General features: G+C 44.5%; 3 non-coding genes across 3 annotated transcripts; all 3 read left to right on the forward strand.

Annotated features, from left to right (window-relative positions):
* Window positions 1–9,063: 9,063 nt before the first annotated feature.
* On the forward strand, window positions 9,064–9,136 carry trnak-cuu (transfer RNA lysine (anticodon CUU)). Its single transcript has one exon. It is a non-coding gene; the product is annotated as a tRNA-Lys (tRNA).
* A 1,127-nt stretch (window positions 9,137–10,263) lies between these two features.
* On the forward strand, window positions 10,264–10,336 carry trnak-cuu (transfer RNA lysine (anticodon CUU)). The gene has a single exon. It is a non-coding gene; the product is annotated as a tRNA-Lys (tRNA).
* Window positions 10,337–11,260: 924 nt separating this feature from the next.
* Window positions 11,261–11,333, forward strand: trnak-cuu (transfer RNA lysine (anticodon CUU)). Its single transcript has one exon. It is a non-coding gene; the product is annotated as a tRNA-Lys (tRNA).
* Window positions 11,334–11,842: the final 509 nt, after the last annotated feature.

Genomic DNA, 11,842 nt, shown 5'->3' on the forward strand with positions numbered 1-11,842 from the left:
TCCCATCACTCCCTCTTTCTCTCCACCATTTTTCCTTTTCTCCCCCTCTTTTCCATCCCTCTCTGCCGTGTTTTTCCTCCCTCACTCACACACATACACACTCTCTCTAGCAGTAGTCATTCTACTTATAGCCTCGCCATAAATCAACCTGTCATTCTCCGTCATGCTCGCTGGATCTCACTGGGGCTCGTGGCGCGCGCACACACAAGCGCACACACACACACACACACACACACGCACGCACAGCAAGGGAGAGCGACGTGAGCCCACACACACACACACACGAGCTCAAACACAGGCACAGACACACAAACGCTGACAAATAGAAAGAGTCAAACGGATCACACACACTCAAACAAAATGCAAACACACACACACACACACACACACACACAATGCAAGTGCATAGACTGTGCAGACGACGTGACGACGCTCAGGATTGATTGAGAGGGAGGGTGAATGATTAAGGGAGAAAGAGATGTAAGCAAGGATAACAGGAGGATGCCCACCTGTCCCTGCACCCCCCCCCCCACACACACATACACACACAGCAGCTGAAATAACGTCCATATCGCCCTCACTGCCCCAGCTTCACCTCACATCTCCTTAAGTCCACCTCTTCCTGCTGCTCTTTCTATATTTGTCTCTCCGTTCCCTGTAAAATGTATTTTTGTGGATTACTTTATGTTGCTTGATGATTTTGGTGTGTTATGTGATATTTCCTTATTTAAGTGTAGATGGGCAACATCCTAACCTTGTGCACATTGCCTGTTGTGCGCAGCAGTTGTTCGGTTAGACACAGTGATGCCCTGCATCTGAACATTAAAGTGGCAGCATCAGGTTGAGCTGATGAAGTGGTTCAAGTTGAAGAAGCTCATGTTTTTACTTTGCAAAGATTTGCAAAGTAGCTGTAATGCAGTAACTGTTACATTTCACGAGAAATGCACAGAAACTACAAAGACATGTTGACACTGAATGTATCTGCAGAAGGATCACTATCAGCTCAGTTGATAAGAAAGGGTTGTGGTCATGGTTCAGAACTGAAAATGGTCACATTTGTCCGAAATCAAGTAAGTGTTATTTTTATACTCCAATACCGCACATTTGCTTGCAGGCTTAATCACAAGACACGATCCAACCGTAGATCCCTGATTCAGATAAAACCCTTTAATGTGGAATAAATGGAAGAAACCTCAGGAAGAGTGACAACATAGTAACCAAAGCTAACCAATTAGCTCATTAGCCTGAACGATATGTGTGTCGCAGCACTTTAACTCCTCTGGTGTGACAGTCCTGGTCCTTGTCGGCCAGATCATCCACCATGACCTCCTCCCTCCCATCATTTTTGTGGGCAATAAAGATGCCACACTTCCTGGATCGGAAAAAATGTTTCCAGAAGACACGATTCTGACAGCAATTTGATCCAATTCTACTTCCTCTGCATCATATCTGCTAAAGGAAATTAGCAGCGTATAAATGTATTGTGCAGGAGATGAGGCTGTTCTTTCCATATTTGCCTTTTTTTAATTCACTTCATATTTTCTCTGCCTCCCTCTATCTCTTCCTCTCCTCTCTTCTTGTCTATTTCTACTTAAATCAACATCTCCACTCGTCTTCCTCCTCCTTTCTCCCCCTCCACCTCTTCCTCCTCCTCTCCCAGCTCTCCATGACCAATGCAAGAGCCTCATAAAGACCCTTAGGAGTCAGAGGATTTCATGGGGCTTTGTGTTTGAGTGTGTGTGTGTGTGTGTGTGTGTGTGTGTGTGTGTGTGTGTGTGTGTGTGTGTGTGTGTGAGTGTGTGTGCGAGCGAGTAGAAGACAGCACATGTGGCACGCAAGGTCACGTAATCCCGTGGCCTCCAGATACTGTTATTGACACACACGCATAGCACTCTATGACCTGCACTGACCTTGCAAGCACAGATCGCGCATGAACACGCACACACACACACACACACACACACGCGCGCGCACACACACACACACACACATGTCCTCATGCAACCCACAATGCCCTCACTGTTGTCAAGAATACAAACAGCAGCACAGATACTTTTTTGTTAAAACTCGACTTGAACGCTATAATTCCTGGTGTTTTCTGAAGGACTGCGCTGCTCATAGTCTGTATTTTTCTTATTGTCAACAAATAGCATAACAAGACCAGAACAACCAAGATTGAGCCTAACAAGTATTTCCAGTGTAGCCAAAGCATCATGAGGCGTATTGATCTGTGCCATGGAGCTCCACTGTTGTCCAAAAACTATTAAGAACACACACTGTTGCCCTGTGTGCCATATTTCTTTCTTCTGATAAACACAGGGCAACAGTGTGTGTTTTTAATAGTTTTTGGACAACAGTGGAGCTCCATGGCACAGATCAATACGCCTCATGATGCTTTGGCTACACTGGAAATACACAGGAAGTCATCTCTAACTTGTCCAGGTCTGCTGCTGATGCCACTGACGGCTGTCTTTCTGCAGTCAGAGCAACAACTGTCCGATCAGAGCAAAGTCGGCTGCACCAACACCAATAAAACACACACAATAAAATACCACTACAAAAAAATAGTGGTAAGTGTGTTTGAGAGTGGCCCAGCTGTGCAGGTTGTTGTAGGTCTACTTACAACTGTTAAATTAACATATTTCTGTGATCGGTGTGAAATACATCACTTAAACTCCTCCTAACAACCACTAACAGGAACAAAATGTGAAGCTGGCTGAAAGAAGAGGCAAAACTTCATGCTAACACACACCAAATGTGTGTTACATCAGTGGTGGAAGAAGAATTCAGATCCTTAACTTTTGTAAAAGTGTTGATACCACTGTGAGTGAGTACTCATTGTGCAGTAAAATACTCCCTGTCAGTATGATGATTAAGGTTGAGCTCATTTTTACTACTTCACACATACAGCAATGCATCATATTCTAGAAGATCATCAGATGTTTGCAGCATCGCTGTCCTGCAAGAACCACGTATCTCCAAAATCAACTTTTCATGAGAAAAACAGCCTGTTTTCAGCTTTTTGGCGATGCACGTTGCAGCTACTCCAAGAGGGTATTTAAGCAGTTTATTTAGCTTAGAAGAATTTTATCAACCCGTACAAGAACACTTCATCCTTCAGTTTGTAATCTGAAAAGTAACTAAAGCGGTGGGACAAATGTAGTGGAGTGAAAAGTCCTATATTTGCCTCTGAGATTTAGTGGACTAGAAGTATAAAGTTGTATGACATGGAAACACTCAAGTAAAGTACAAGTACCTCAAATTTGCACAGTACTTGAGTATATATCTGAATTTAGTTGCATTCCAACACCGATCACAGTAATCTAGTTACTCCTATTTGAGTAACAATTGCTAAACACTACAGTCCCCAGCTGTTAGAGGAAATTACGTGGCTTTTATTTTTGTAACAAAAACAATGAAACTACATTTTGTAACATATTTCAAAGGATGTTTTAATGCAGTACAGCTTACGGATTGGGGCCACAGACAGTCTATCGCACTGCTGGTTTGAGCTTTTGATGGGATTTGTTGACAAGATGAAAATGGCAGCCTTGTCCTTTAAATGTAGAGCACGCAGTGGAAAAGGAGAAATGCACAAATGCACAAATACACTGATATAGATTTCCAAGGTCGCATCTCAGGCATTCGGTATATGTATCTTATACAAGCCCTCCTCTCTGTCTCTGCGCTCCACTGCTCTCCTCCTCCTCCTCCTCCTCTGTATTCTTCTCTCCTCCTCCCTTTATCTCTCGCCACTGTCTTTCAGACACACACACACACACACACACACACACACACACACACACACACACACTCAGCGTCTCCAGAGATGTGTCCATTGCTCTGACCTCTCTCTCTCTCATGGGAAAGCTGGCTGTCTGCCCAGCTTTCTCCTTTTCTCTCGCTGCCTCACACTTTCTCCTTTTGCTCCGTCTTTCTTGGTCTTCTCTCTGTATCTCTCCATCTATCGATCTCTCTTATTTTTCTAATCTCCTTCTGTCCCCCCCCCGCTCCTCCTTCCCTCTTATCCTCTCCTCTGTTGCATGTCTCCCCTGCTCTTGCATCCTCTTATCTCTTCATCCTCTCTCCACACGGTTGCTCGCCTCTCCTCATCTATACCCTCTCTTCACCCTCTTCTCTTTTCTTCCTACACCTCATCTTCTCCTCTCCTCCTCCTCCTCCTCCTCTTAACTATTTCTTTCTAGGCTTCCAGGGTGTTGGCGCGGCTGCGGGGCTCTGCCTGGGGCTCCTCGCCCAGCTCAGGCTGCCTCTCTCTGGGCACAGTGCCCACCAAGCTGAAGGGAAAGCTGGAGGGGTCTGTGTGTCTGTGTGTGTGTTTGTCTGTATCCAGTGATGAGGAAGGTGTGTGTGTGTGTGTGTGTGTGTGTGTGTGTGTGTGTGTGTGTGTGTGTGTGTGTGTGTGTGTGTGTGTGTGTTGTGTGTAAAGAAAGTGAAGAGGGAAGGAAGGGGGGGCACTGAAAGAAAATGAGAGGGGAGTTGCTAACGGAGACAGAGAGAGACTGATAGAGAAAGACGAAACAACGGAGAGGAGCAGATTTCTGTTGAGTCACGCTTTGCTGGCTCGTGTGACCGTGGCTACAACGGCTGTGTGTGTGTGTGTGAGAGAGAGTGAGACACAGAGAGAGAGAGTTTGTTTTTCCTTCTATTAGAGAAAAATATGTAGCAATGTGCATATGAAAGGATATTATCAAAACCTGGTTCTTAATGGTGGCTTTGGTCATCGTTTCTGCTAGTTATGATGAGGGCTCAAACAAATGATTATGAGTCTTAAAGAGTCTTGTTATGTTGACCAATCGGCCAAAATCCTAAGAAAAAACAAAAGACTCAAACAATCAATCACATATTCACGTTACGGAAGCTGCAATCATGAAACTCTGAAAACTCTGGTTGAAAACAGTTAAAAACGGATGGTTTGAGTAATCATTTTAAAGCCTGCTGTATGATCATGTGACCTCGGGGTTCAGATTCTGTTCCCAGATCTGAACAATTGATTGTTACTGATGGGAGTGATGGCAAAAACTACAAAAATATGACCCTTGTTGTAATAAACTGGAATCTTCCTTTAAAATTTAATCATCATTATCGTGCAATGGTATGAGCATTACCAACAAGAGCAACACACACACCCACACCCACACACACACACACACACTCACACTCACACAGCATCAGCACACCTGAACCCAGCTGCATGCAGAGAACAACAATTCCCCTGCTGGTCACTAATGGTGCAGCCCTGCTGGAGTGGAAGCAAATGGCCTGGACCCAACCATGCATGTTAGTGCGTGTGCGTGTGTGTGTGCGTGTGTGCGGGGACGTGAGATAATGGAGGGGTGGAAGAAGAAAGACGGCTGCGCCTTGTGAAATTAATTTGCTGAAAGCAACCCAAAAACAAAAAGTCTTCACAGGAAAAAGTGAGAGAGCGGAGGAGCGATGTGGGGCAGAGTGTCTAAAATGTCGCCTCTCTTCATTTATCTCCTCACTCTCCCTTCCAAAACTTTCTCTCTCCTTCAGTTCTCCTACTCCCTACACCCTCCACCTCCTCCTCTGCCTCTCCTCCCTGTCATTCTGTCCTCTTATCTCTCTCCCTCTCCTGTCAGAGTGTGACAGTGGTGAGTTTCAGTGATGTAGCGCCCTCTGTCTGTGTCCACTGTTACTGCAGCAGCACATGTTCAAACTTCAACCCTCCTCACCTGAACAGGTTACTTGTAAATGAGAAAAAAGGCAGATATAATGAAAATTTGAGTTGTAGCGAAATATGATCTATATGCACAATTTAGAAGTTGTGTAGATGTATACTTTATGTTACAATTGATGACAGTTGAAAAATAAGAATCATAAAGATGTAAAAGACAGGCAGCAAAAAGTTTAAGTTGCTTAAAAAAGTCATATTTTGACAATGTGACATGCGTTAAAGGTTCTTGACCTTGCAAATAGGAGTTTGACAAAATAACGATTGACTCAAGGGTCACTTCTGTGAGCTACTGTTTCTTAAAATGCTGCCACCTGAGATGAAACAGTGAAGAGAAAACATCTCAGTGAATGGTTTTGAATGAAAGACACACAAACAAGCCAACAAAAAGCAATTCACTGGCGTAATAGAACTGATAAGAGCTGTAATGATTTATGCTCAGCATGAAGGTCTAATGTCCACGAGGTCCTGCTGTCACTGTCTCATGTAAACACAACGTCCTTGCACCAATGCCAACAAGACAGAGCCCTGTGCATTCGCTGAATGTAATGAATAACACGATTCTGATCTCGATTCCAGCGGCGTGCGCGTCTGACAGACGCTGCCGTGGAATATATGCTGCTGCATGTGTTAAAATATTCAGGATGAGATGCGGGAGACGCGGCGCCACAGAAGTGTTTTTAACCCTTTTCTGCTCAAAGATTAGCAGTGTGTGAATCCTCGCGAGCAGCTGCACCGTCTGATAGTAGCTGCTGATGGATTGGGGAGCACTGTTGATTCAGCGTTCAGATTTGCAGACTCAAACGGATCTCTGCCACCATCCCTCACTGACTCCAACGCAACCAGACAGAGATTCAGCCGCTGTATGAGAAGGAAGCTCGTTTGAGGCTCTGACAGATGCCAAGTGCTCTCTGTTGCTGACACAAAAAAATCAGGTGTTATTAAAGACAAGGGTAGAAAGAGTGCTGGGATGTCCTCCTCAGGTAGAGGGGCTGTCACCTCAGTGATGCTCTCAAAACCTACAAAAACATCAGGACTGTACGATTCTGCAAACCCAGGGATTCATCCAATGCGAGCACCAGTTCAGAGATGTTACTGGATACTCCAGCCTTGCAAAATCAGAACATTTCACCAGTAAAGTCAGTTGCCTCAACATATATTAAGGTGTTAGAGGACATTGCTTAGCCTGAAATATGGACTAAATATTGTTTCTAGCAGCAAACTCATCATCAATTTTTCATCTTTCATCAAAACACTGAATTCTGGTTGTAACACTCGTGCGTCCATGCCTTTTTAAAATGGTGATGCTATCGAGATTTTATCATTTTTATCATTCAATTGCCTGGATAAGAGGACAGCAGCCAGGACCTTCAAACATTTGGGATGAGGGTTGGTTTGACAACCTGACTCTAAGGTGGGTACTTGCAATTACTTATTTTCTTCCCCTGAATAACAGAAAGACACTTTCCTCGTCTGAGGATCATTGCGATGGTTTCAGGATTCATGTGATTAACCGCAGTCCGTGCACTCGGTGGATGTTTGCGTGAAGCAGCTGAGCGTGGTGATGCCACAGGAAACAGGACAGACGGAGGTGAAACTGCAACAGTCTCCTCGTTACCCAGAAAGCTCGTTTGGCAAAGAGCCCGTGTCCTCTTTTAATGCAATGCAGTGCTCTGGTCCTGTCAGGCCGGTCTACAGGCAACCTCAGCTACAGTCAGTGCACTGATTAATAAATCATTCCAGCCAATCAGTGATGGATGTGTTTTGAAGAACAAAAAACGTGTGTGTGTGTGTGTGTGTGTGTGTGTGTGTGTGTGTGTGTGTGTGAGAATCAATGTTATCTGCCTCTACCTCTTTTTTTTTTTCCAGACAACTGACTAATGTTTTGTTGATTCATCTTCTGCGCGCACACACACACACACACACACACACACACACACACACACACACACACACACACACACACACACACACACACACACACACACACACACACACCTGAGATGTGGGATGGATAAAGGAGAGATGACGGTCAGAGGAGAGAAATTGGAAAAAGAAAAGAGAGAGAAAGTAAAGATGAGAGAAAGGAGACGGAAAAGAGAAAAATAGAGGTTTGACAGCAGAATGATTGAAAAAAGAGAGCTGGAGAGGATAGGAGAGTGGCCGTAGCTCGCAATCAGAAACAAGATAGTGGGAATAGATTTAATACGATACCCTCCCTCCTTCTTTTGTGTGTGTGCGTGTGTGTGCGCTGACAGATTTGGTATTGCTTCAGTTCGGAGGCTGGCTACAGAAAAACACACTCAGTAATTATCTAGAAAGAGCACCTGGGCACTGGGAATCTCATTATATTACAACCACCCCTCCAACACACACACACACACACACACACACACACACACACACACACACACACACACACACACACACACACAGAGAGAGAGAGGAGGAAAAGAATGGAAAGGAAAAGAGAGGAATCAGGTCAAAAAGGAAGACAGATGAGGGAAGACAAAAAAATCACAGTAATTCAAAACCAGCTAAACCACAGAGAAACCTGTATAATATATACAATATGATACATGCTGTATGATTCACAGTCAATGTCAGAGGTTGTTTCTCTCTACAGTTTATTTAAGGTCTTTTTAATTGTCATTTGTAAAACGGTAAAGCAGAAAAGCAGCAGCAATAACTGCAAGGTGATCAAAAGCACGAGGTGTGAAAGAAAGAACCACAATTATGAAGAGATATTTTTTAAAATGCCAGTATTTCAGCTGAGTTTCCTGGTTTTCCTCCCCTCCGTGCTTGCTTTGATCTGTTGTAGTAGCAGACAGTGACCAGTAAGAGGCAGCGTTTCCTCTCATCTGACTGACCCAAACTGCTCTCCATCGCTCCTCTATTACCTCCACTCTCTCTGTGTCTGCACTTCCACTTTCTTTTCCCCTCTTTTCATCCCTCTCAACCCTCACACACATTGCTGACTATCACCTGCTCACCCTGTGCAAATGTGAGCCAGCGGTTGTTTGTGTGCGTGTGTGTGTGTGCAGAGGACCACCCTGCTGATTTGAACAGCTCCATTCATTGCCTTGTTTTGACTGGCCGACGCTGACAGGCTGAAATGATTTACAATGGGTCAACACAGCGGGGGAGTCCAGGACACACAGTCAACACCCTGAACCCTGCCAGGCCATTTAAGGTCATGTGGCAGGAAGCAATTCACTGTAAAAACACATTATTCTGTATCACCTTTTATGATGTATCAAAGATCTGAAGCTCAAACCAAACCACGAGACGCAACCCAAATGAAGGTGAAGGCTTTGCTGAAGGGGGGTAGTTATTAGGCTTCACATGTAGCCCGGCTAGCTCAGTCGGTAGAGCATGAGACTCTTAATCTCAGGGTCGTGGGTTCGAGCCCCACGTTGGGCGCAAGTGTTTTAGGCTGTAGCAGTTCAGGTCATCATAAAGGATCTATGAAAAGATAATACACACTATCTTAAATCACAGAAAAACAGTGTTACATTAGCTCACACACAAAACTCTTGAAGGGTCTTGGGGCTGTAGTCTGCAGCCGACCATTCAAAGCAGTTTTGTTTCATGACACAGCTCATCCAACAGCTGAGACATACTGAGCCTCTCGGCATCGGTGAGGTTGAACACTGCAGAGGACATGCTAGCCAAGCACTGCCGGCTCTAAGGGCCCATGACAGGATGCGTCACAAATACGATGGTCACATGACGCAGGTAACTGGACATTAGTAGCCCCGCTAGCTCTGCAGCCTACCAACCCCTGGTACCAAGCTACAGACTCAAAGCACACCCGTTCAACAGAATCACATTAATCTCCGCCTCCTTCCTCTCTACTCTGTGGAGCCACCATCAAACTGCTCGGCTCAGAAGATGAGGGCTCCCTGGAGTCGACAGCGTTGCACCGGCCGGACTAACTAACTCCAGAGTTGACGGATAATCACCATGCTTGTCTATTTTTGTTTCAAGAGCTGTCACTCGGGTTTATTTTCACTGGCCAACTGTTGAATTGAAGTATTTCTGGTCGCTCCCAGGGATCCTGAAGAGGATTTTTATTGAGATAAGGACTCATTCATTGGGAGTTGAACTGTGGGTTTTATATTGAGCTCTGGCTGCCACTCCTGGAGTCTGCTCACACTGATACTGTATAGGCTAATAAAAATAAAGTTAATGTTGTAAGAAGTTGAACATATTATGAACAATAGGCTGAATAGGATGAATATGTGGACCTCATAGTGTAGTGTAGTAGGCATGAAGCCATGTGTGGGAACCATCCAAACAGGTGCAGGACAGATGGGAAGGTTCATGGGTTCAAGCCCAGAGTTGGGAAAACTATGTTTTGGGGCTGTAGACAGCAGAAATATGGTGCATGCATTTGACTGGCCATTGCAGCACTTTGCCAGATGCATTGTATTTTGGCAGAACTCAAATATGTCAATTCACAGTGTCCACTGTCATATAAACCAAAGACACGGGTGGCTGTTATCAGGTGCAGCAGTGAAACCTGATCCATCTTCACAGCACAGATAGCCCGGCTAGCTCAGTCGGTAGAGCATGAGACTCTTAATCTCAGGGTCGTGGGTTCAAGCCCCACGTTGGGCGCTGGTGTTTTCTAGTGGGTGAATTGGGAGAAGGGTGGTTATCTATCCCAAACAAGCATGGAGAAGCTTATCCTGAATAAGGACTTCACGTTATAGATTATGCACAATCCTATACAGCTGAACCTCACTGAAAACACCGTGTGTGAAAACTGTTAAAGTGAGATCAGGAAACAAACGGTCGTTTAGCCCGACACTGCAGAGACATATGTGATAATCACAGATTTGAGTAAGATTTGCATTTGTGCTAACAATGCAAAGTTAAATTTACAGTGAGGCAGAAAGTCGGAAGGAGAGACGAGCGAAAAGCAGAAGAGAACGGGCTTACTGTTCTGAGCATGCTATATAAGCTTCTCGCCCCCATCTGTTTGAGTTTGTGTTCAACTCTGTGTGTGTGTGAGAGTTAGACAGCTTTCCGACCCGGTGCAGGTGTGCTGTTGATAGTTTTATCAGCGCTGGATCGGGGCTGCAGAGGAAAGGGGAGACGACAGGAGAGAGAAAGGCTGCCACTGTAATGCTTTCGGTGTTTCTACGGCCTTTTCCATTCATATCCCCTTATTATAACATGAATACACACTCAACACATTATGTTACAACGTCATAGTTTCCCTCCAGTGTTCAGCATCCAACCTTTCCTTTCTGGCATGTTGCTGTGCTTGTGTGATTTTGGTGCAAACCTAAGAAAACCGTCTCTGTGGAGCTTTGTGTGAGAGTAGATTTACTGATATTAGTTTGACGGATTTCTAGTCTGTAATAATCCTTAAATGTATTTAAAAAGCACATTCTAGGCAGCCAGCTCTGACTGCTTTACATTAAAAAGATGGTTTTTAAACATTTGCAATTTAAAAACTGAAGCACATTTATGCAATTTGTAATATAACCTCCTTTATTGCTATATGGTTGCTCACATGACACTTTCAATAGCTCAGCCCGGCTAGCTCAGTCGGTAGAGCATGAGACTCTTAATCTCAGGGTCGTGGGTTCGAGCCCCACGTTGGGCGGCGGTGCTTTTGAAGAGGGATTCAAATACTAAAATGTCGTTGCGCTTCGATACAAGTAGCAGATACAAGTCTGCATCTGCTCTGACAGAGCCCTCCTCACACTGTGAATATACGCTCAGGTGCCGGTTCATAAAGCACACCTGGCTCACACTGCTTTAGTCTGCCTTCTGATTTAACAGAGATGGACAAAATACTGGAAACACCTTTCCATATGACACAATGCACCCCACATTACCACAAACTAAGACCCTAAGCCTAAATCTACACTTCCCTGAGGAATCAACCTCTAGAGAAGATTCAACAAACACACACAAGATTTTTCATTTTAGCAGTAACTACAGCCACACACAAACACAGAAACACAGAAAATGGCAAATACATGCAAAATGTGCTGATTTAGAGAATTATTTGAGCTTTTTCTGTGTCCTTATACAACATAAATAAAGAGCTGTGTAGAGCTCTACCCGTCGTAATGCTTCATGAAGGCAATTTCTTATTGTCATTATTGG

Source organism: Chaetodon trifascialis, chromosome 22 (assembly GCF_039877785.1).
Source record: "Chaetodon trifascialis isolate fChaTrf1 chromosome 22, fChaTrf1.hap1, whole genome shotgun sequence".
Taxonomy (NCBI): Eukaryota; Metazoa; Chordata; class Actinopteri; order Chaetodontiformes; family Chaetodontidae; genus Chaetodon; species Chaetodon trifascialis.